The sequence below is a fragment of the Cnephaeus nilssonii genome (genome assembly GCF_951640355.1).
Source record: "Cnephaeus nilssonii genome assembly, chromosome: 4".
Lineage (NCBI taxonomy): Eukaryota > Metazoa > Chordata > Mammalia > Chiroptera > Vespertilionidae > Cnephaeus > Cnephaeus nilssonii.
In genome coordinates, this window is record NC_137075.1 from 1,556,899 (window position 1) to 1,579,985 (window position 23,087).

Genomic DNA, 23,087 nt, shown 5'->3' on the forward strand with positions numbered 1-23,087 from the left:
AAATCAGATGTCATTTGTCAGTGGTTTTCTTCTTCTTCTTTTTTCTTTTTTTTGTAGAGGAGCAGATTACTGAAAAGATATGTGGGACCTAGGGAAAGATGACAGGACAGAGCAGCATGTGTCATTAGGTTTTGTCTAATCAGAGTGAAGGGGTTAAGAAATGGTAATGAGGTGCAATTGGGATGCAGGCATGGAGAAGGTTAGGAAGATAATGTTAAGAGTTCATTTGAAATCAGTTTGAATTTTAAGTAGATTAGATCAGCTGTTTCTACACTTTCTGCAGCAATATTTTGTACTCCAAGAGCAGAATTAGTGAAAAGTTTTAATCCAGTATTGGTTGCTTATGAGTTAAATGAAGTATGTAGAAAAATTTTAAAAACTTTTATTGAAGTAACCAAATACCCCATTCATTGGTTAGATTGCAAAAGAATATTTGAGGAAATGTCATAATGGTGTTGAGGCTAGCCATGACCTGGACTGCTGAGGTGTACTGCATAGGTCATATAGCTATACTTCTCATTTAAGGTAAGAATTCTCATGTCTAGATAACTCTATCTGCCTTCATCATTTACGTGAAGATGTGATCCATTACCTCCCAATGTAATCTTATTTCTGTTTTGAATAACTTCTGTTGATAAACTTTGCTTTATGCAGTAGATTTAACTTTTATTTTCACCCGCCCCACCCTTCTTGAATTTTTTCTTTTGCCTATTTTGGCATCACCCTATCTCCTGATTCATTTCTTACTTCTCTGATCAGTTCTTCACTTGTTTTTAAGGTTTTTCTTTTACCCCCTCATTAAATATTGATATCTAAAGTTGATCTCATTATACACTCTACTTGTCTTCAGTTGCTCCCTGTGAGCTAATGACTCCCTTAGTCTCCTCTTTTTTACATGCCACTCAGTAGCTAATTGAATAGGCACATTACATTACACAAGACCAAAGGTAAATTGATCTTTGCTCCTCTTCCTTTCTGCTTCCTTTATCACTTTTTTCCCCCCAGACTATAACAAACCAATTCCTGGTCCAGGGTGCTTACATTGTTTGAATGATTGCATGGATTTGTCTTTCTGTGTTACGTGTATTGGACATCACTGTTCAACAGTCAACCAAGAAGTCATCCTGGGCCCTCTCCTTTCCTTCATTCCCATAGCCCCATGGTCGGCAAACAGCGGCTCTCGAGCCACATGCGGCTCTTTGGCCCCTTGAGTGTGGCTCTTCCACAAAATACCACGGCCTGGGCGAGTCTGTTTTGAAGAAGTGGCGTTAGAAGAAGTTTAAGTTTAAAAAATTTGGCTCTCAAAAGAAATTTCAATCGTTGTACTGTTGATATTTGGCTCTGTTGACTAATGAGTTTGCCGATCGCTGCCATAGCCAATATGTGGTTTTCATTTATTTTTTTGTAGAGGAGCAGATTATTGAAAGATATGTGGGAACTAGGGAAAGATGACAGGACAAAGATGAAATATCTATTTGATTTTTACCTCCTAGATATTTCTTGAATCTGAATCTATATCTTTTCATCATTATTTCCACCTATACTAATAATATTGGCTTCCTAATTAACCTTGTTATCTTCACTGTTATCATTTAGAAGTCTGACCTCCTTCTGGAATGAGCTTTCTTATATATTTTTTCTGAGCATGCCACCCCTACTTACAGTCTCTCATTAGCGTTCCATAGCTTGACTGTTAGGGCCTCAACTTCTTGGCATGGAGATTGTGAGGCCCTTTGTGTTCTGTATCACTGGCCTTCCCCACTCCCAACTTAAAGCCTCATGGCTGAGTACCTCTCATGTGTACCTGGTGTTCCACCAGTCTGGATTATAACTGCAGAGCTTCATGTCTCCATGCTGCGCTTTCTTCCTGTTAATGCCACTCCCCACCTTGTCCACTTCTGAAACTCCTACTCATTTAGTCATTGAATTTTTCTCTACTAGCTTGCTCCCTCAAAGGATTAGAGTCATCATTCTCTTTTCATCTTGTGTTAATACTTTTCTTAACTACTAATTTGAACTTCTTGAGGATTTGAACTCTTATTCACCTTTGTATGCCTAGTAGAGCACAAACATCTGGTACAGAGTCCATAGCCAGTTAATATCTGTTGAATGAACGTTGAATTGCGTTTGTTTTTTAACACACAACATATCTGATTTCTTTATATGATGGCCTTTCATTTGTCTGATGACAAAATTTATATGTGCATGTGTCACTCTCCTCTCCTTTCTAAATTAATCACCCTTAATTCCTTCAGCCTCTCTTCTCATTACTTAGTTTTCTGACCCCCATTCATTGTGAGTTTGGTTATCCTACTTGCCATATGCTGCAATTTTAGTGTTTATTAGTTTTGTCATCTTTGGAAAGATCAATGATCTTGCTAAGTCATGTGTATATAGGGGCTTATGCCCTGCTCTGCCTGCCTAATCGGATGAGGTATAAAAGAGTTAGTAGATTTCCAGGATAAATGTTCAAAGGAAATAAGAAATGTGATTGCTCTTAGTAAACCATATGAAAATTAATAATGTGATGTGAGATAGTGAAAAAAGATATATGGAGGCAGTGGATTTGAGTTATAACTTATGGTTCCCCAGGATTGTCAGAAGAATGACACGTAAAATTGCTTTTAAACTGTAAAGTGTAGAATGGTTTTAACATTTGTGAACTTAAAAATATACTATTATTTTTTAAGAGTATATGTATTTTCTGTTGGCTTAAATCATCATTGTTGGTTTCTTTATGAGTTTTCTTTATACTAATAAAAATATTAGGGTAACATTAATCTCAGTTTGTAGAGGTTCTATTTTAATAGTTTTTATTTTCAGACACTTTATTACTGACTTCTTTGTGATTGGGAGATATTATCTTGCCATTGGTAGTTATTTTGGCTTCTAGGTAAAATTGCATCAACGGTAGGGGAACAGTCAAAGGAAATGACTATAGATTTAAGTTTATATTGACCAGAGAGCTAAATGAGGTGAGGAAAAGTCTTGTGTTTATGATTTTTTTAAAATAGACTTTGTCATGGAACAAAGGTCATTGAAAGATGATATTAAAATATAACCCCAATATTGGATTCATTTAGAATAAAAAAGAGTTTTTGACCAAAAATTTTGGAAACATAAAAAAATTCATTTAGACCTACTGGTATAATTTTGGTATCTTTCTAGTCACTATCAAAATGGCACATCAATTTTACATTCTAATCATTGAGTATGTACAACTTTATAAGTTATGTATATTATGCCATTTTTCTTTTCTGCCATCTTATTTTTAAAATTTTATTTAAAATACTTAAGTACATGTTTGAAGTAAAATAATATAGAAGTACATAAAGTAAAAAGTTTATCAATTCTGCCAACAAATTTTGCTTTTTACTCATAAGTAACCACTTTTCATACTTTTTCCTCTGCATTTATATATGTGTGCATGGTTTTACTTTTAACATATAAGCAGGGTTACACTACTATTGTTTTTTAACAATATAGATTTGTATATATAGATTTTCCTATAACCATTATTTAAAATGTTTGTATAATATTCCATTGCATGAATATTAATAGTTGGCAATAACAGTAGCATTTAGTGAACACTCACTGAGCTCCAGGTACTGTGCCAAGCTCTTTTACATGCATTTAATCCCTTATACAACCCCATGAGGAAGATGATAATATTCCCCCATTCTACAGATGAGGTAATTAACTGAGTCTCAAATATTAAGTGATTTGCATAGGTCTCACAACTCTCAAGTGGAAAAGTTGGGGTATTCTAGTTCAGGTTTATCCAGGTCCAAAGCCTGTGCTTATTATTATACTGCATACTGCCTGCCTCTAATGATTTATTCTCCTGTTATGAATGTTGAAGTTGTTTTCAGTGTTTTGCTGTACTAAAGAATGCTGTCAGGATGGCCTTTTCCATGTATATTTTAGATTCTCACATATAGGATTATTAGTGAAAAGATAATTTTTGTGTATATGTGGGGGGTCCACTTATTGTAATGATATTAATAATAATACCATTGACTAGTACTTTTACAACCTTTTCAAGTTATTTTCACCTTTAATTGTGGTTGAGTACTTAAGACCATTATTTTAAATGCAGGTCCTATAGCCCTTGTGTTTCATCCGTTAACTGAGGAGGTTAATTAATTACCCAGTTAATAGGTAATTTCAAAGTCCCTTCTACCTCTGAGATACTATACCTCTGACGTCTATAAAATTAAGTGGTGGATTTATCTCAATTAAATGATCTCTATTCAGTTCTTGTGTTTGGACACTGATTTTTTTTTTCTATTCTTGGATGCAAGAATTACCTTTTGTCATTCTCTGAAGTTCAAGTTACTCTACATCTTTTTTCTTTTTCTTTTTTTTTCTTGTGTAAAGTTGGATATGATTGGGAAAATCTTATAAATTGCTTGTAAATGATTGTGTATGATTTTATTTTATATGTGTGAAAGTAGCTTTTGGGTGATTTCAAGAAATAAAGATAAAGTGTTAAGCAATTGTGAGTTATTTTAAGTTGCAGTATTATTTGAAATATTAGTTGCTTATTCTTAGGCTTTTAAGGAATGTAAAGTAAACTGAGCAGGTTGCAGATCTGCCTGAAATGAGTAGGGTTTGAGTCCCCTTTGACCTCCTTATGTAAAGAAAGGAGAGAAAGAGGTAGTGGTTACATAGGTTTTATTTTACTGAAATCAGTACTTGTATTCTTCTTGTTAAGAAGTTAACAATTGGGCAGTTTGAAATTCAGATTGTATCTGCTTTTCCTCTTAAAAAGAACCACAAGAAAGAACCTTCTTTAAAGTTGTTTTATGGTGAGAGTTTTAAGGTAATTTTCCAGTCAGTTGGACAGTTCTTCTATAGCCAAAAATAAAAATTTAGGTAATTTTGGCTACTTGCAAACATGTTATCTCTGAGGGCTAATTATGCACAAAGTTGTCCACTGGGGAGATACTAAGATGAATTGGATATGTTTTCTATCCTTAGGAATCCTTGGTTTAATAGCAGAGATAAGACATACCCATAGATAGTAGATAAAACTTGTTTTAGAGGGAAAAAGTGTCATTACTGTTGTAGGTGAAAAGACAAATTCTGGAACCATTATGTTACTGATAATCAAGACATAGTGCTGCCCTGGCCAGGGTGGCTCAGTCGGCTGGAGCATTGACCCGTACACAAAAAGGTAGTGGGTTCAGTTCCAGGTCAGAGAACATACCTAGGTTGCGGGCTCGATACCTGGTCGGGGCACCTGCAGGACATTGATGTCTCTTTCTTTTTTCCCCCCTTCCCCCTCCCCTCTTCCCTTCTCACTCCTTCCCCTTCCCCCTCCCCACCACTCCCTCTCCCCCTTCCCCCACTCCCCTTTCCCTCCCCCTCCCGCCTCCCTACCACTCCCCTTCCCCTCCTCCTCCTCTCCCCCTCCACCCCCTTCCCTCTCCTCTCTCTCCCTCCTCCCCTTCCTCTCTCTCCTACCCCCTTCCTCTTTCTGAGATCAGTTAATAAAAAGAAATAGTGCTGCTTTCTCTCATAATATTAGTTGTGTATCTTTAGAGTGATTCTTACTTAGCTTTACCAAGTCAGTAGACTAGAATTCACAGAGGGAGTTATTTTTCATTTCCTTTAAGTGAATGATTACTGGAATGTTTGAATATATGAGAATACTAATAATGAAGCCATCTAGGGGTGCAGCTACTTTCATGTCTTTGGGAAATCCGGAGTGATTGTACTGGTTTTCAGGATTTATTATTCGTCAGTAATAGCCAGTAAAGCTTACTAAGGAGTCCTGAACACAGTGCATTTTCAAAATGATACTGCATGGAAACTGAATACAGAATATTTTTTAACTGTAGAGTGGGTAAAAAAATCACTGATATACATCTTTATACATAAAGCATAATTAGGATGATAGTATTGTAATTTAAACATTCTGGGACAGAATATCAAATTGTAAGTTTTATTTATCACTTTTTATTCACAGCATAAATTTTGATGTACCAGTAACAACTAAAATTTGAGATCTTTTTGGTTAATTCTTGAAGCTTTTGAAATTTGAAGTGGGGTTATTTCTTGTTTTAAATTTACATAATTACATATCCAAGGTATTGTGTGAACACTTCTTACTGTGATAACCACTGTGTTAATAACACCTTGCATACATAGAACTTAACCATTATGCACCCTCACCTCCAGATTATGACTAAAGACTAGGATATCCTATCTAATAAAGAGGGAATATGCTAATTGACCATCACTCCATCACAAAGATGGCTGCACCCACAGCTGAGGCCAAGTTCCCATAAGGAGCCTTAATGAGCAATCAGCAGGGACCTGAGGCTACGCCCTTCCCCGCCCCGTGGGGCTTGACAGGGGACCTCAGGCCATGCCCCCCGCCCAGCAGGGCTTGACAGGGGACCTCAAGGTGCGCTTCCTGTCCTGGTGCTGAGCTAGGGGACCTCAGGCTGCTCCCCCGCCCTAGCGCCAGGCCAGGGGACCTCAGGCCGTGCCCCCCACTAGGTGGGGCTTGACAGGGGACCTCAGGCCACGCTCCCCACCCGGCAGGGCTTGATGGGGTACCTCAAAGTTTGCTCCCCATCCTGGTGCTGGGCTAGGGGACCTCAGGCTGCTCCCCCCGCCCCAGCACCGGGCCAGGGGACCTGAGGCTGCGCCCCCCTGCCTGGCTGGGCTTGATGGGGACCTCAGGCCCTGCCCCCCACCCAGCGGGGCTTGATGGGGGACCTCAAGGTGCACTGCCAGTGCTGGGTCAGGGGAACTCAGGGCAAGCCCCAGCCCAGTGGGGCTTGATGGGGGACCTGAGGCTGCCTCCCCCCCCCCCCACCTGGCGGGGCTTGACGGGGGACCTCAGGCCATGCCCCCCACCCAGCAGGGCTTGATAGGGCATCTCAGGCTGTGTCCCCCACCTGGCGGGGCTTGACGGAGGACCTCAAGGCACGCCCCCAGCCCCGGTCTGGTCTGGGGGACCTCAGGCCACACCCCCTGTCCTGGCACCGGGCCAGGGGACCTGAGGCTACGCCCCCTGTCTGGCGGGGCTTGACAAGGTTGGGACTGGCCGGGTCTGGATCTAGCCCAGTGGGGTGGGGGGGTGGCCGGGTTTGGGTCTCACACGATTTTGAGGTGCATGTGGGTGGGTGGAGACTTGACTCTGGTTCCCATGGTGAGCCCCAGACTCTGACAGAAGGAAGGTTTTCATATACATTTTACTGATTTTCTTTCATCTCTGACACTTCTATTATAGAGAAAGGGCAAATAGCAATATTAAATTATTTCCTCTAATTAATCTCCTTTTAATGTGCACGAATTTCATGCACCGGGTCACTAGTTAAGACATAATTTTCAAAGTCTATGCATCAAAATAAATAATTTTCTGAGTCCCAAAGGTGCTTGTTGAGTACCTTTAATTCATAAGCAGTTCTAACAAACTGTGTTCTTAATCTGATTTCTAAGCCTAGTGATGATCAGAAGTGGATAGAAAAGTAACTTGGGACCACCTTCTCACAACAGCAAAGGAAGGAGATTTAAAATAAACATAAGAACACAAAGTTCTTCCCTTAAATAGAAATAATTGTGTCAGCCAAGCCAAAGATTTCCCTTTCCATCACTGTTAATGGATATTGCCTGTCCTTTCTTTTCCCTCAGAAATCTGTGAAGTCCCACCTCACTTCAAATTATATTGGGGTCCAGATTGACACCTGAGGTGGGAGAAAAGGAAATATGAATAGGAAGGGAAGTGGCCTGGCAGGGTTCCTTCTCTGCTGGTTCCTACTCCTCTAGCCATGGACTTACAGCATCTCTAACCCCAATGTGTATATAAATTTTTCATTTTTGGGTAAAGCTAACTGTTGGTTTGACTTCTTAAAACATTAAAAACATAAAATTTCAAAGAATATGTAAAATAAAAAGTGAGATCCACCCCTCTCCCCAGAGATAACCACTTTAAATAGCTATGGGCTTTGTTTTGTATATACAATGAAATGTTTACAATATATAATACACATAACAAAACTTACATGTTGGGTTGTGCTGTGAATACTGTTTTTCAATTTGTTTTTGGATATCTTTCCATGTGAATACATATAAATTTGTCAAGCTGTTTTGATGACCATATGATATTTTATAGATGTACTAGAGGCCTGGTGCATGAAATTTGTGCACGGGTAGGGTCCCTAGACCTGGCGGGTGATCAGGGCCTTCCTTCCGGCTGCCAGCCGGATTCTTCCTTTCGTTCCGCGCCACCCCTTGGTGGTCAGCACAGGTCATAGCGAGTGATCGAGCTCCTGGTCGAACTCCCGAGGGGACACTTTGCTTATTAGCTATATATATATATCATAACTTATTTAAGCAATTCCCTTTTGATGCTCCCAAATTTCTATTGCAAATATATTCAGTGAACCCACTTTTACATAGTATCTTTGTCACTAATTCAAATAAACTATAGAGTAAGTTTGTAAATGTGGAATTGTATTAAAATGTTTGACATTTTTGAATTGTTCTCCAAAAAGCTGATTTCTTCTCCTATCAAAGTAAGTGAGGGTGTCTGTTTCCTCACACCCTTGCCAACATACTGGTTATTTTAGCTTCTTAGTCTTTGCCAGTTTGATAGGTGAATATGTGTATCTCTTTAAATTTTATTTTATTTACTTTTTAAATATGTCTTAATTGATTTCAGAGAGAGAAAGGGAGAGGGAGATAGAAACATCAACAATGAGAGAGAATCATTGATTGGCTGCCTTCTGCATGTCCCATACTGGGATCGAGCCCCAAACCCAGGCATGTGCCCTGACTGGGAATTGAACCATGACCTTCTGATTTATGGGTCAGTATTCAACCACTAAGCCACACTGGCTGGGCCAATTTTAATTTTTAAAATGGAGCTCAGTATCTTTTTAGATTATTATTGATGGTTTATAATGTTTCTGATAATTATTTATGTCTTAATATTGCTGTATACTTTTTTAAATAAATGGTTCATTAATTTAACAATATATAAGTAAGAATAATAACAATTAAAACTTTATAATTGTCCGAACTTTCATGGCTGCTTATGATTTTTAACTTAATGAGAAGTGAACTGAGTAATCAGGTCAATTTACTTATCTGACTTCTAACCACTGCTTATGTTCATTGGATATGGATTCATAAACTTTCAAACTGTTCTATTTTGAAAGAAAAAAGTTAAAGATTTTATTCAATTATTTGATTGAAAAATAGGAATTGAAACAGATGCTATTCTTTCAGGACAGAATAAGCAATTTTGATTAAGAGTAAGATCAGTTAATCAAATACTTGAATACTAGTTTGGCTTAAGGTACAGTGGTGGTTTAAGGTGAAAAGTGGGTTAAGAATGCAGCAGCACTCTATTCCAACAAACTAGACAACCTGGAGGAAATGGACATATTCCTAGAAAAATACAACCTTCCAAAACTCAATCAGGAAGAATCTAAACATCTCAATAGGCCAATAACTATGGAAGAAATTGAAACAGTCATCAAAACGCTTCCAGCAAACAAAAGCTTGGGGCCAGACGGCTTCACAGGAGAGTTTTACCAAACATTCAAGGAAGAACTAAAACCTATCCTCCTCAGACTATTCCAAAAAATTCAAGAGGAAGGAACACTTCCAAGCTCCTTCTATGAAGCCAGCATCACCCTAATACCAAAACCAGATAAAGACAACACAATGAAAGAGAATTACAGGCCAATATCCCTCAGGAACATAGATGCCAAAATCCTCAACAAAATTCTAGCAAATCAGCTCCAGCAGTACATCAGAAAGATCACACACCATGACCAAGTAGGATTTATCCCAGGAATGCAAGGATGGTACAATATCCGCAAATCAATAAACATGATACATCACATAAACAAACAGAGATAAAAATCACATAGTCATATCAATTGATGCAGAAAAAGCATTGGACAAAATCCAACACCTTTTCTTAATAAATATCCTTAGCAAAATGGGAGTAGAGGGATCATACCTCAACAGAATAAAAGCCTTATATGACAAACATACAGGAAATATCATGCTCAGTGGGCAAAAACTAAAACCATTTCCCTTAAGAACAGGAATGAGATAGGGATGCCCCTTTCACCACTCCTGTTTGACATAGTTCTGGAAGTGCTAGCCATAGCAGTTAGACAAGAAGAAGAAATAAAAGGCATCCAATTTGGAAAAGAAGATGTAAAACTGTCATTATTCACAGATGATATGATACTGTACATAGAAAACACTAAAGACTCCATAAAAAATTATTAGACTTAATAAATGAACTTGGCAATGTAGCAGGATACAAAATTAATGGCAAGAAATCTATGGCATTTCTATACACCAGTAGTGAACTTACAGAAAGAGAGACTAAAAAAACAGTCCCATTTACCATTGCACCAAAAAATTAAGATACCTAGGAATAAACTTAACTAAGGAGGTAAAAGACCTCTACGTGGAAAACTACAGGACATTGAAAAAAGAGATAGAGGAAGATATAAACAGATGGAAGAACATACTGTGTTCATGGATTGGTAGAATCAACATCATCAAAATGTCCATACTACCCAAAGCAATCTATAGATTCAATGCACTCCCCATTAAAATGCCAGTGGCATATTTCACAGACCTAGAACAAACTCTCCAAAAATGCATCTGGAATAAAAAAAGACCCCGAATAGCTGCAGCATTTCTGAGAAAGAAGAACAAAGTAGGAGGGATTTTAATACCAGATATCAAGCTGTATTACAAAGCCACTGTTCTCAAAACTGCCTGGTACTGGTACAAGAACGGACATATAGACCAATGGAATAGAATAGAGAACCCAGAAATCGACCCAAACCATTATGTTCAATTAATATTTGACAAATGAGGCAAGAAGATACAATGGAGTCAAGATAGTCTCTTCAATAAATGGTGTTGGGAAAATTGGACAGATACATGCAAAAAAATGAAACTAGACTACCAACTTACACCATACACAAAAATAAACTCAAAATGGATAAATGACTTAAACATAAGATGGGAAACCATAAAAATACTAGAGGAATCCACAGACAGCAAAATTTCAGACATACGCCGAAGCAATTTCTTCACCGATTCAGCTTCTAGGGCAATGGAAACTAAAGAGAAAATAAACAAATGGGACTACATCAAAATAAAAAGCTTCTGCACAGCAAAAGAAACCATCAACAAAACAACAAGAAAGCCCACTACATGGGAGAACATATTTGCCAATGTTATCACTGATAAGGGTTTAATCTTCAACATTTACAGGGAACTCATACAACTTAACAAAAGGAAGATAACCCAATCAAAAAATGGGCAACGGACCTAAATAGATACTTTTCAAAAGAAGACAGAAGGAAGGCCAAGAGATATAGGAAAACATGCTCAAAGTCACTAATTATCCGAGAGATGCAAATCAAAACGACAATGCAGTACCATCTCACACCTGTCAGAATGGCCATCACTAACAAATCAACAAATGACAAGTGCTGGCGAGGATGCGGAGAAAAAGGAACCCTCGTACACTGCTGGTGGGAATGCAGACTGGTGCAGCCACTGTGGAGAACAGTATGGAGTTTACTCAAAAAAACTGAAAATGGAAACTCCCATTTGACCCAATAATCCCACTCCTAGGAATATATCCCAAGAAGCTAGAAACATCAATCAGAAAGGATATATGCACTCCTATGTTCATAGCAGCACAGTTTACCATAGCTAAGACTTGGAAATAGCCTAAGTGCCCATCAGCAGGTGAGTGGATTAAAAAACTTTGGTACAGCTACATAATGAAATACTATGCTGCGGTAAAAAAGAAGGTATCCTTACCATTTGCAGCAGGATGGATGGAACTGGAGAGCATTATGCTAAGCAAAATAAGCCAGTCAGAGAAAGAGAAATATCACCTGATCTTACTCATTTATGGAATATAATGAACAACCTAACCTGATGAACAAAAACAGATCCAGAGACAGGGAAGTATTGATTAGACCGTCAAACCTCAGAGGGAAGGTAGGGGAGGGGAAGGGTTAGGGGAGAGATCAACCAAAGGACTCGTGTGCATCCATATGAACCTAACCCATGGACACAGACACCAGGGGTGTGAGGGCATGAGTGGGGAGTGTGAGGGGCAATGGGGCGATAAGTACACATATGTAATATCTTAATAAAGAAAAAAAAAAAAAGAATGCAGCAGGAAAGGTAAGTTCAAGGGGCAGGATATGATTTTTATTTTGGATACCTTGAGCCAGAGATGCCAGCAGAACAACTCTGCAAAGGTATTCCAGAATTAGGGCTCAGAGAAGAAGTCTGTCCATACTTTTGGCTAGAAATGTAGGTTCAGGAATTACCTGATGGAGCTGATAGTTCAAGCCATGTGTCTAGATCATGTCACTGAAGAAGGAAAAAGAAAACCTAGGACAAAGACTTGAACATGTACCCATATTTGCGTGTCCAAAGAAAGGAAATATACTACTATGTCTGCAGAAGAAGAAAGGCAAGTACTTAGAATCAGTGCTATACAAGATAAAGTTCATTTCCCCTATCATATCTTTTTCAGAAACATCTGAATAAGTGGGATAGTGCTAAAGTACTGTTAGTTCTTTTCCCTTACCCCTCCACAGTGAGTTACAGTGCTAGGCAGTGAGAGAGGGGAGGCTTATAAAGACATCTCTGTATAATTTTTACTGTAAATAATGCATATAATAACCACCCTACTGGGTTGAGGTAAACAATGAATGAGATAATGTGTGCTCATGCTTAGAATAGAGAGTGGTTTGGTTTAATCACTCTTTAAATGTGAAATGTTGTTGTTTTTAATACGATTATAAATGAGAAGGTAGCTAAAAATACATGAAAATTAGATAATGCTTATATAATTTATATCTGATGGCTGTGTATAATTAGATTGTAAATGAGTGAGCTTATGTTGAGAAGGATAAGGATTTATTTAGTTTGGAGTATTTAGTTAAGTTAGAGGAGATAGAATTTGAACTGGATTTGAAGGCTTGAGTAGGCTTTTTATTTTCATTTTTATTTTTCCAAATGAACTCCAGTATTTTTACTTGAAATATACAATAGAACATAAAATGTTTCTCAGAACACCAAAACAACTGTAGTAAAATAGAAAAATCAACCATTGCATAAATTTTATTTATTTTTTATTTAAAAATTAAATTTTCTTTTATTGTTTTGAGAGAGAGAGACAGAGAGAGACAAAGAAACATTGATTTGTTGTTTTACTTACTTAACCTTCATTAGTTAATTCTTGTATGTGCCCTGACCAGAGATCAAACCCCCAACCTTGACCTGTGATGTTGAGCATCTTTTCATATGTCTATTGGCCTTCAGTATGTCTTCTTTAGAGCAGTTTCTGTGCAGGTCTTTTGCCCATTTTTAAATTGGATTGACTTTTTTTTTTTTTTTTTGGTGTTGAGTTGTATGAGTTCTTTATAAATTTTAGATATTAACACCTTAGCAGATGTATCATTGGCGAATATGTTCTCACGTTCAGTGGGTTGTCTTTTCATTTTGTTGATGGTTTCCTTTGCTGTGCAAAAACTTTTTAGTTTGATGTAGTCCCATTTGTTTTTTTCTTTTGTTTCTCTCACCCGAAGTGATATATCAGAAAAAATATTGCTACAAAAAACGTCCATGATTTTACTGCCTATGTTTTCTTCTAGAATTTTATGGTTTTGAGTCTTAACATTTAAGTCTTTGACCCATTTTTTTGGTTAATCCTAACTGGAGAATATTTTTTCCATTGCTTATTAGGGAGAGAAGAAGGGGGATAGACAAGGGGAGAGAGAGAGAAAGAGAGAGAAACATTGATATGAGAGAGACACTTTGATTGGTTGCCTCCCGCATGCTTCCCAACCAGGGCTGGTATCGAATCTGCAACTCAGGCACATGCCCTTGACTGAGAATTGAACCTGTGACTCTTTGGTGCATGGGCCAATGCTGTAACCACTGAGAAACACCGGCCAGGGCTTAATGTATTTTTAGTTTATTCTTGTGTATGGTGTAAGAAGGAGGTTTAGTTTCACTTTTTTTTTTTTTTTTTACCATATTTGTCCAATTTTCCAACACCATTTATCAAATAGACCAGCTGTCGCCAACCGGTGGTCCATGGACCACTGGTGGTCCGTAAGGTCTGAAAGGTTGGTGACCGCTGGAATAGACTATCTTTACCCCATTGTATAGAATGCGTCCTTTGTCATATATTAATTGACCATAGCGGTGTGGGTTTATTTCTGGGCTCTCTATTCTGTTCCATTGATCTGTGTGTCTGTTTTTATGCCGGCACCATCCTGTTTTGATTACTACGGCTTTTTTTTTTATTATTTATTTTTTATTAAGGTATTATATGTGTACATACCTTACCATTGTCCCCCCCACCCCACTACCATACATGCCCTCACCCCCGAGTGTTTTGCGTCCATTGGTTATGCTTATATGCATGCATACAAGTCCTTCGGTTGATCTCTTATCTCCCCCGCCTCTCCCTAACCTTCCCCCTGTAATTCGACAGTCTGTTTGATGCTTTACTGTCTTTGTATCTATCTTTTTGTTCATCAGTTTATAATGTTCTTTATTATCCATAAATGAGTGAGATCATGTGGTATTTTTCTTTCATTGACTGGCTTATTTCACTTAGCATAATGTTCTCCAATTCCATCCAGGTTGCTGCAAATGGTAAGAATTCCTTCTTTTTTATGGCAGCATAGTATTCCATTGTGTAGATGTACCACAGTTTTCTGATCCAGTCATCTGCTGATGGGCTCCTAGGCTGTTTACAAATCTTAGCTATTGTAAATTGTGCTACTATGAACATAGGGGTGCATATATCTTTTCTGATTGGTGTTTCTAGTTTCTTTGGATATATTCCTAGGAGTGGGATTACTGGGTCAAATGGGAGTTCCATTTTCAGTTTTTTGAGTAAACTCCATACTGTTCTCCACAGTGGCTGCACCAGTCTGCATTCCCACCAGCAGTGTACGAGGGTTCCTTTTTCTCCGCATCCTCGCCAGCACTTGTCGTTTGTTGATTCGTTGATGATAGCCATTCTGACAGGTGTGAGATGGCACCACATTGTCGTTTTGATTTGTATCTCTCGGATAATTAGTGACTTTGAGCATGTTTTCCTATATCTCTTGGCCTTCCTTCTGTCTTCTTTCAAAAAGATTCTATTTAGGCCCGTTGCCCATTTTTTTATTGGATTATTTATCTTCCTTTTATTAAGTTGCATAAGCTGCCTGTAGATGTTGGGGATTAAACCTTTATCAGTGATAACATTTGCAAATATGTTCTCCTCTACATAGAGTGGGCTTTCTTACTACGGCTTTGTAGTATAGTTTGATATCAGGTAATATGATTCCTCCAACTTTGTTCTTCTTTCTCAAGATTGCTGTGGCTATTGGAGGTCTTTTGTGGTTCCATATAAATTGTTGTATTATTTGTTCTAGTTTTTGAAATATGCCATTCGTATCTTTATAGGAATTGCATTGAACCTATAGATTGCTTTGGGTAGAATGGACATTTTAATACTGTTAATTATTACTATCCATGAACATGGTATATTCTCCCATTTATTTGTATTTTCTTCACTTTTTTCTATGCCTTATAAGTTTTCGAGTACAGGTCTTTTATATCCTTGGTTAAATTAATTTCTAGTTATTTCTTCAAAGCAATTTTGAATAAGATTGTTTTCTTACTGATTGTTCTTTATTGGTCTATAAACATGCAACTGATTTCTGGATACTTATTTTGTATCCTGCTATCTTACGGAATTCACTTAACAGGTCTAGTAGTTTTTTGGTGGAATCTTTAGGTTTCTCATGTCATCTGCAAATAATGACAGATTTCTTCCCTTTCAATGTGGATCCTTTTATTTTTTCTTCTTTTTGTCTGATTGCTATGGCTAGGACTTCCAGTACTATGTTGAATAAGAGTGGTGAAAGTGAACATCCCTGTCTTGTCCCCAATCTTAAGAGAAATGCTTATAGTTTTTGCTCATTGAGTATGATGTTGGCTGTGGGCTTGTCATATATGGCCTTTATTATGTTGAGGTATATTTTCTCTATTCCCATCGTGCTGACAATTTTTATCATAAATGGGTGTTGGATTTTGTCTGATGCTTTTTCTGCATCTATTGATGTGACCATGTGGTTTATATCTTTAATTTTATTTATGTGGTGTATCTCATTTATTGTTTTGTGGATGTTGTAGTAACCTGGCATTTCTGGAATAAATCCCACTTGATCATAGTGTATGATCCCCACCCCCCCTTTTTTGTTTTCTAAATTCGTCATCTTTACACTCAGTGAATTAACAGCAGTGGGTTCAGACTGGCCAGGCCAGGGTTCTGTAGTCCTTAGGGGCAGGCCCAGCTACAACAAACACAGGAAAATGGGTGAGAGGGCAGGGGGAGGAGAGAGTTAACAGATTTGATCTTCAACTTGGGGTGTTGGGTGAAAAAGTGATGATCCTTGGGGCTTGGGATCAGGACCAGCAGGAAGAAAGCTGGGGGCCCTCAGTGGGCTGGTACCCCTGGTGCTGTGCTGATTGGGAAGAAAAATGAGGCCTCCGCCCCTGAGGACTAGGCACTTGCCTCAGTCTCCTCCTGCCCCACACCAACCATGAAAGAAATGGGGCCCTCATTCCCTTGCTCCTCTCACTGGCTCAGAGGCTGTTCCAGGTTGAGCCTCTGAAAGAAGCTTTTTGCCCAACTCATATGTGCTTACCATGATGGCACAGGAAGATGCGGCCTTGATGATCTTTGGGAGGAAGCCTGTGAAGAGTCCACTGGTGCTGGACAGCCTGGATCCTCCACAACAGCAGCCAGGTGGAGTCGGTGTGTAGGAGTGACACTCTCACAGCCTCAGTTGCTCTAAGCGCAACCTGGGGTTGATTTTTCACCACATTGAAGGGTAGAGTCAGGATGACAGCCACTGTCCCTGAGGTGCCACCAGCCAGAAAGCTGATGCCCTGACATCTGGTCCTTTGCCTTGAGCCTACTCAGCTAGCTCTTCACCAGCTCATAGTTGAACCAGTACAGGGCTGAAAAGGGCATATTCTGAAGAGCAGTGGTTCTCCAGCCCAGCCACAGTGAGTGCCAGCCGCCCTGAGCTACGGAGGTTTGGACACAGGCACCCAACTCCTGGTATGACACATGCTGAGCCTGCAACTGTCTAAGGGGCTTAACACAGTCATGGTGTCCAAGCGGGCCAGTACACCAGCCACCATGTGTGCATAGAAGTCAGAGTTCAGGGCTTGACCACACAGGAAGCCCTTGAGTTGGTCATAAGCCATGAAGTAGATGGCAGTTGCTGGCACAGTCATCCCCATGGTGGCTGGGAGGCTACTCCACACGGTCCTGGTGTCCTCATGTCTCACAATCTTCACAAAGACATCCATAGTGCCAGTGAAGTGAGTGGGGTCCTGAAACCAGATCACACAGCGGGCACCATTTGGGCACAGGTACAGGGGTTCCAGGACACCTTTGCAGTGCAGGATACACTTCCCTGTGGGTCAGAGAGAGGAGGGCAATTTGGTGTAAGAGAGGCTCCAGAGTCTGGAGGGAGGCATCAGATCGCTGGTCATTGAGGGGCATTGAGACTGCAGGCGGGCCTTCACCATGTCCAGGGGAGTCATGAAGAGGGAGGTGACCACAGCCCCAGCACTTGAGGCCACCATTTGTTGGAGGGGGCTGATGCCCCCAGGGTCCTAATCAGCCATCTTATAGCTTCAATTCTGTCTTTAGGATGGCCCTCATGCAGCATGGCACGGTGCCCAGGGTCGGGCAGGTCTGTGGTGGGTCTGAGTGTGGAGTCCCCACGCATTCGTCTTGCTCCAAGGCCGACAAGGAAAGGTGTGTGGTCTTTTTAAGGTATTGCTGGATTTGGTTTGGTAATCCTTTGTTGTGGATTTTAGCATCTATGTTCATCAGGGATATTGGCCTTTAATTTTCTTTCTTTGTAATATCTTTATCTTGTTTTGAAGTTATGATAATGCTGGGCTTGTAAAATGAGCTTGGTAGTCTTTCCTCCTCTTGAATATTTTGGAATAGTTTGAGAAGGTTAGATGTTCATTCTTCTTTGAATGTTTGGTAAAATTCACCTGTGAAACCATGTGGTCCAGGACTTTTGTTTGTTGGGAATTTTTTGATTACTGCTTTAATTTATTTCTAATCTGTCTATTTAGATTTCCTGATTCTTCCTGATTCAGTTTTTTAAGATTGTATGTTTCTAGGAATTTTTTTTTGTTGTTGTTGTTAATCCTCCCTTGCCTGAGGATATTTTTTCCATTAATATTTTTAGAGTGAGTTGGAAGGGAAGGAAAGAAAGAGAGAGGAGGGAGGGAGGAAGAAGGGGGAGGGGGAGGGGGAGGAGAGGGGAGAGAGAGAGAGAGAGAGAGAGAGAGAGAGAGAGAGAGAGAGAGGAGAAACATCAATGTGAGAGAGAAACATTCATCAATTGCTTCTCCCACATGTCCTGATTGGGGCCGGGGATGGAATCTGCAACCCAGGTATGTGTCCTTGACCAGGAATTGAACCCCTGACACTTCATTGGGCTGTACGACACTCTAACCACTGACCCATGCCAATCAGGGGTGTTTCTAGGAATTGTCCAATTTGTTCACATTAATGTAGTTGTTCGTAATATTTTCTTACAATCCTTTGTATTTCTTTGGTGTCATTTGTTACTTCTCTTTCATTTCCCATTTTACTTATTTGGGCCCTCTTTTTTTCTTGATGAATCTGCTTAAAGGTTTGTCAGTCTTTTTTAATCTTTTCAGAGAACCAGCTCTTGGTATCAGTGATCTTTTGTAATGTTTCTTTTTTTTTTAGACTTTATTTCTGCTCTGATTGTTATTTTCTTTCTTCTCACTTTGATCTTTGTTTGTTGTTCTTTTTCAATTTCCTTTAAGTATAAAGTTAGATTGTTTATTTGACATTTTCTTGGTTCTTGAGATAGGCCAGTAATGCTATGAATTTCCCTCTTAGGACTGCTTTTGCTATGTCCCATAGATTTTGGGTTGTTGTGTTCTCATTTTCATTTGTTTGAAGGTATCTTTTGATTTTTTCCTTGATGTCATTGTTAACCCATTCATTGTTTAGTAATATGTTTTTTAGCCTCCACGTGTTTGTGTGTTTTCAGTTTTTTTTCTTATAGTTGATTTCTAGTTTCATATTGTGGTTAGAGAAGATGCTTCATATGATTTCAGTCTTCTTAAATTCATTGAGACTTATTTTGTGTCCTAACATGTAGTCTATCCTAGAAAATGTTCCATGTATACTTGAAAAGAATTTATATTCTGCTGTTTTGGGGTAAAATGCTCTGAAGATACCAATTAAATCCATCTGATCCAGTGTGTCATTAAGGCCATTGTTTCCTTGTTGATTTTCTGTCTGGAAGATGTATCTATTGATGTCAATGTGGTGTTAAAATCCCCTACTGTGACTGCATTACTGTCAATCTCTTCTTTTGTGTCCATCAAGATTTGCTTTACATACTTAGGTGCTCCTATGTTGGATGCATAAATGTTTATAAAGTTTGTATCTTTTTATTGGATTGTTCCCTTTATCACCATGTAGTGCACTAAAATCTATATTGTCAGATATAAGTATTGCTACTCCAGTTTTTTAAAATTTTCATTTTCATGAAATACCTTTTTCCATCTCTTAACTTTTAGTCTGTCTGTATCTTTTGTTCTGGGGTGGACCTCTTATAGACAGCATATGGATCTTGTTTACTTATCCATTCAGCTACCCTATATCTTTTGATTGTAGCATTTAAGCCATTTACATTTAAAGTGATTATTGATAGGTACTTATTGTCATTTTATTCTTTTAGCTATGTTTCTCTGTTTTTTCTCTTCTTCCTCCTGTGCCTCCTCCTTCTTTTCTTCTTCCCAGTCCTACTCTTCCTTTCCCTCCTCTCCTCTATTTCCTCCTTTTCCTTCTCTTCCTCCCCTAATTCCTTGTGCTCCCCCTCATTCTTCCTTGGGTCCTCCCTCTCTTCCTCTTGTTACTCCTCATCCCTTTTACATTTCTTGTTATACTTATTTAGCTTTTCTTGTCTGGGAATCTATTTGTCCTTCAATTTTATTCTTTCTTTTTAATTCTCTCCTGAGGGTATGTTTTTATTGATTTTAGAGAGAAAGGAAGGGAAAGGAAAGGAGGCATGTAGAGAGTGATGGAGGGGGAGGGGGAAGAAAGAGAAAGAGAAACATCGATTGCGTGCTTCCTGCATGTGTCCTGACTGGGAATTAAACTTATGACCCTTTGGTGCACTGGATGACGCTCCAACTAACTGAGACACACTGGCCAGGGTTGTCCTTTGGTTTTAAATGATATCCTGGAAATAGCCTTGCTGGGTAAAGTAGTCTTGGTTGTAGGTTCTTGATTTTTATCACTTTGAATATTTCACACCAATCCTTTCTGGTGAAATGTTCTCCTGAGATTGAGAAGTCAGCTGTCAGTCTTTTGCGAGTTGCCTTGTAGGTAATTAAGCACTTTTCTTTTGCTGTCTTTTAAGATTCTGTATTTGTCTTTAACTTTTGTCATCTTAATTATGATGTATCTTGGTGTGGGCCTCTTTGGATTCATCTTCTTTGGGACTCTTCATGCTTCCTTGAATTGTGTGTCTCTTTCCTTCACCAATTTAGGGAAGCTTTCATTTATTATTTTATTAAATAGATCTTGATCCCTTGCTCTGCTCTCCTTTTTCTGTCTCTCCTTCTTATACCCCTGCTAGTGGCCAGGTGCACGAAATTCGTGCATGGGGGGAGGGGTCCCTCAGCCCAGCTTGTACCCTCTCCAATCGGGGACCCCTTGGGGGATGTCCGACTGCTGGCCTGATCTTGCTCCTAACTGCTCCCCTCTGCCGGCCTGATTGCCCCTAACTACCCTCTCCTGCCGGCCTGATCTTGCCCCCAACTGCCCTCCCCTGCCGGACTGATTGTCCCTAACCCCCCGCCGGTCTGATCTCACCCCCAACTGCCCTCCCCTGCTGGCCTGATTGCCCCTAACTGCCTCTGCCCCCTACCATCATGGCTTTGTCCGGAAGGAAGTCGGATGTCCGGAAGATGGCCAGTCGACCCAGTCTAATGAGCATATTACCCTTTTATTAGTATAGGTAGATTATATAGGATAGGATTGCTAAAATAGGGGAGGACCTTTTTCATCAGGAGGAGATGCTCTTGGCAGACAAAAATACATAGTCCCTATACCTGGACTGATAGCCAGCCATATGCACTATGCTGCCAAACTAGTCATTAAAAAATTGAACTTCCTTCTTACACCTTACACCAAACAGCTGTTGCCCTTAAAACCCCTCCTCAGCCCCCACCTTAGGTTCTGCCTTCACAGTTCACCCAGATTAGGTTCTGATTGGTCGGTTTCTATGCCAGTCACCGTCAAACCTCCACCTCCTAGGCAACCATTGGCTCCTTGCAGTTCACCCAGATTTGGTTCTGATTGGTCGGTTTCTATGCCAGTCAGCATCTCCGGGCCTATTTCTGGGCCTGATCAGAGAGGTGGGGCTGCTGGTGAGGCCCGGAGAGAAAGAGAGGCAAGGGGTGATCAAGAGCTGCCATGGATGCTGTGGATCAGACCCTGCTTCTTTTTCCTGGCCTCTCTCCAGGCCTGATCCGCAGCCCCCTCGGCTGTCAGTGCTGGGTCACCATGGTGCCGGCAACGTGGCAGTCAGTGCTGGGTCGCCGTGACCACCCTGCACTGACTGCAGGACTGACTTCCGTTGTTAGGTCACCCGTTTGGTCATTTTTGGACGTTATGGACCCTGGCTCTTTATATGTATAGATGATGCAAATTTGTTATGCTTCATGTTGCCCCAAACTATCTTCATTTTCTTGGATCCTTTTTGCTTTTTGGTGTTCTGTATTCTGCCCAGACCTTGGCAGGCCAGAGCCACAAGGAATTGGGAAGGTGGGGCCCTCTAGGAATCTGGGGAGTGGAGAGCTAGTAGATCTCCCATGAGGTTCACTGGAAAGTAGGGGGAATGGCCCTGCCCCAGAGCCGCACAACTCAGTTACTGACAACCCGGCCTTATGCAGCCTACTCAATAGGGCACACGTTTCCCATGGTGGGTGAACAGGGAGTCCGGAGTGTGTGGCTATTCCATTCCCTCAGGCTGATGCCGTATGGAGGGGTGTTCCACCCAAGTAAAATGGCATCTGTAGTGTGCGATAGTGACTCATGTAGGAATAGGCCTCTGTGATCCATCTCCAGCATAGTCAACTTTTAATTGAAACAGTTACTGAATTTCCCAGGGCAAACAGAATGTAGGGAGGAGGGAAGAGGATATAAGAACCAAGAACTGTGTACATGAGCCAGCATTACGGTGGAAACCCCTGAGGTGCCTGCCTCAACTAGACAGGGGGAGGTGGGGACAACTAGAAAAGGCTTTAGCACAATTTTTTTAAATGGTCCAATGGGAGACAATAAGACCTAGGTGATGTATGAGGAACCTTTTAACCCCATAGTATTCAGCCAGTGAGGAATTGGAGGAAGTTCTCTTGCACCTTGAGGATAAATAGGCTGTGGTTACTACTCCATGTGTGCCTGTACAACCAGATTAACACCCACTCTCGAGAACGTATTATAGGTCTAATTTTTGCCATACTTATGTCTCCGAGCTCATTATTATAATTAGGACAGGTGAGGATTTCTCACACTTAGCACAGGGTGCCTGGAGGCTGTCCCTTCAGCTTTCTCCCTAGAGCTATATACCCTAGTCTCTCCTCATGATTCTAGTCTGCTCGGCCCTCCCTCCGCTATAGCCCAGGCTGAGTACCTGCAAACAAGATTTTGTGCATTGGCCCTTTAGGAGGGCATTCTGTGTCTTTAGCAGACTTCCTTCTCTCCCAGCAGACAAGTGTTATGTGGGCACATCTTCCCTGCTCTGGTGCTCTGGGCTGATTAGCCTGGCATTGTGTTTCGACCCCACAATTTTCAGGGGGGATCTTTTCAGCTGAGATATCCCTCTGGAATCTGAGCTGTTGCTCATGGAAGAGGACCAACCCTTTCACATCTCCGCCCTCTCTACCAGTCTTGATGTGGCTTC

At 40.2% G+C, this 23,087-nt stretch overlaps 1 protein-coding gene and 1 pseudogene across 13 annotated transcripts in view; one reads left to right on the forward strand and one right to left on the reverse strand.

Annotated features, from left to right (window-relative positions):
- NEO1 (neogenin 1) overlaps positions 1-23,087 on the forward strand; it is a 377,465-nt gene that overhangs the window by 3,097 nt on the left and 351,281 nt on the right. The gene's annotated exons all lie outside the window — the stretch shown is intronic.
- LOC307098558 (mitochondrial glutathione transporter SLC25A39-like) lies at positions 15,041-21,785 on the reverse strand (annotated as a pseudogene). Its single transcript has 2 exons — positions 21,774-21,785; positions 15,041-17,727 (listed from the first exon to the last, which is right to left on the reverse strand). The product of its transcript is annotated as a mitochondrial glutathione transporter SLC25A39-like (transcript).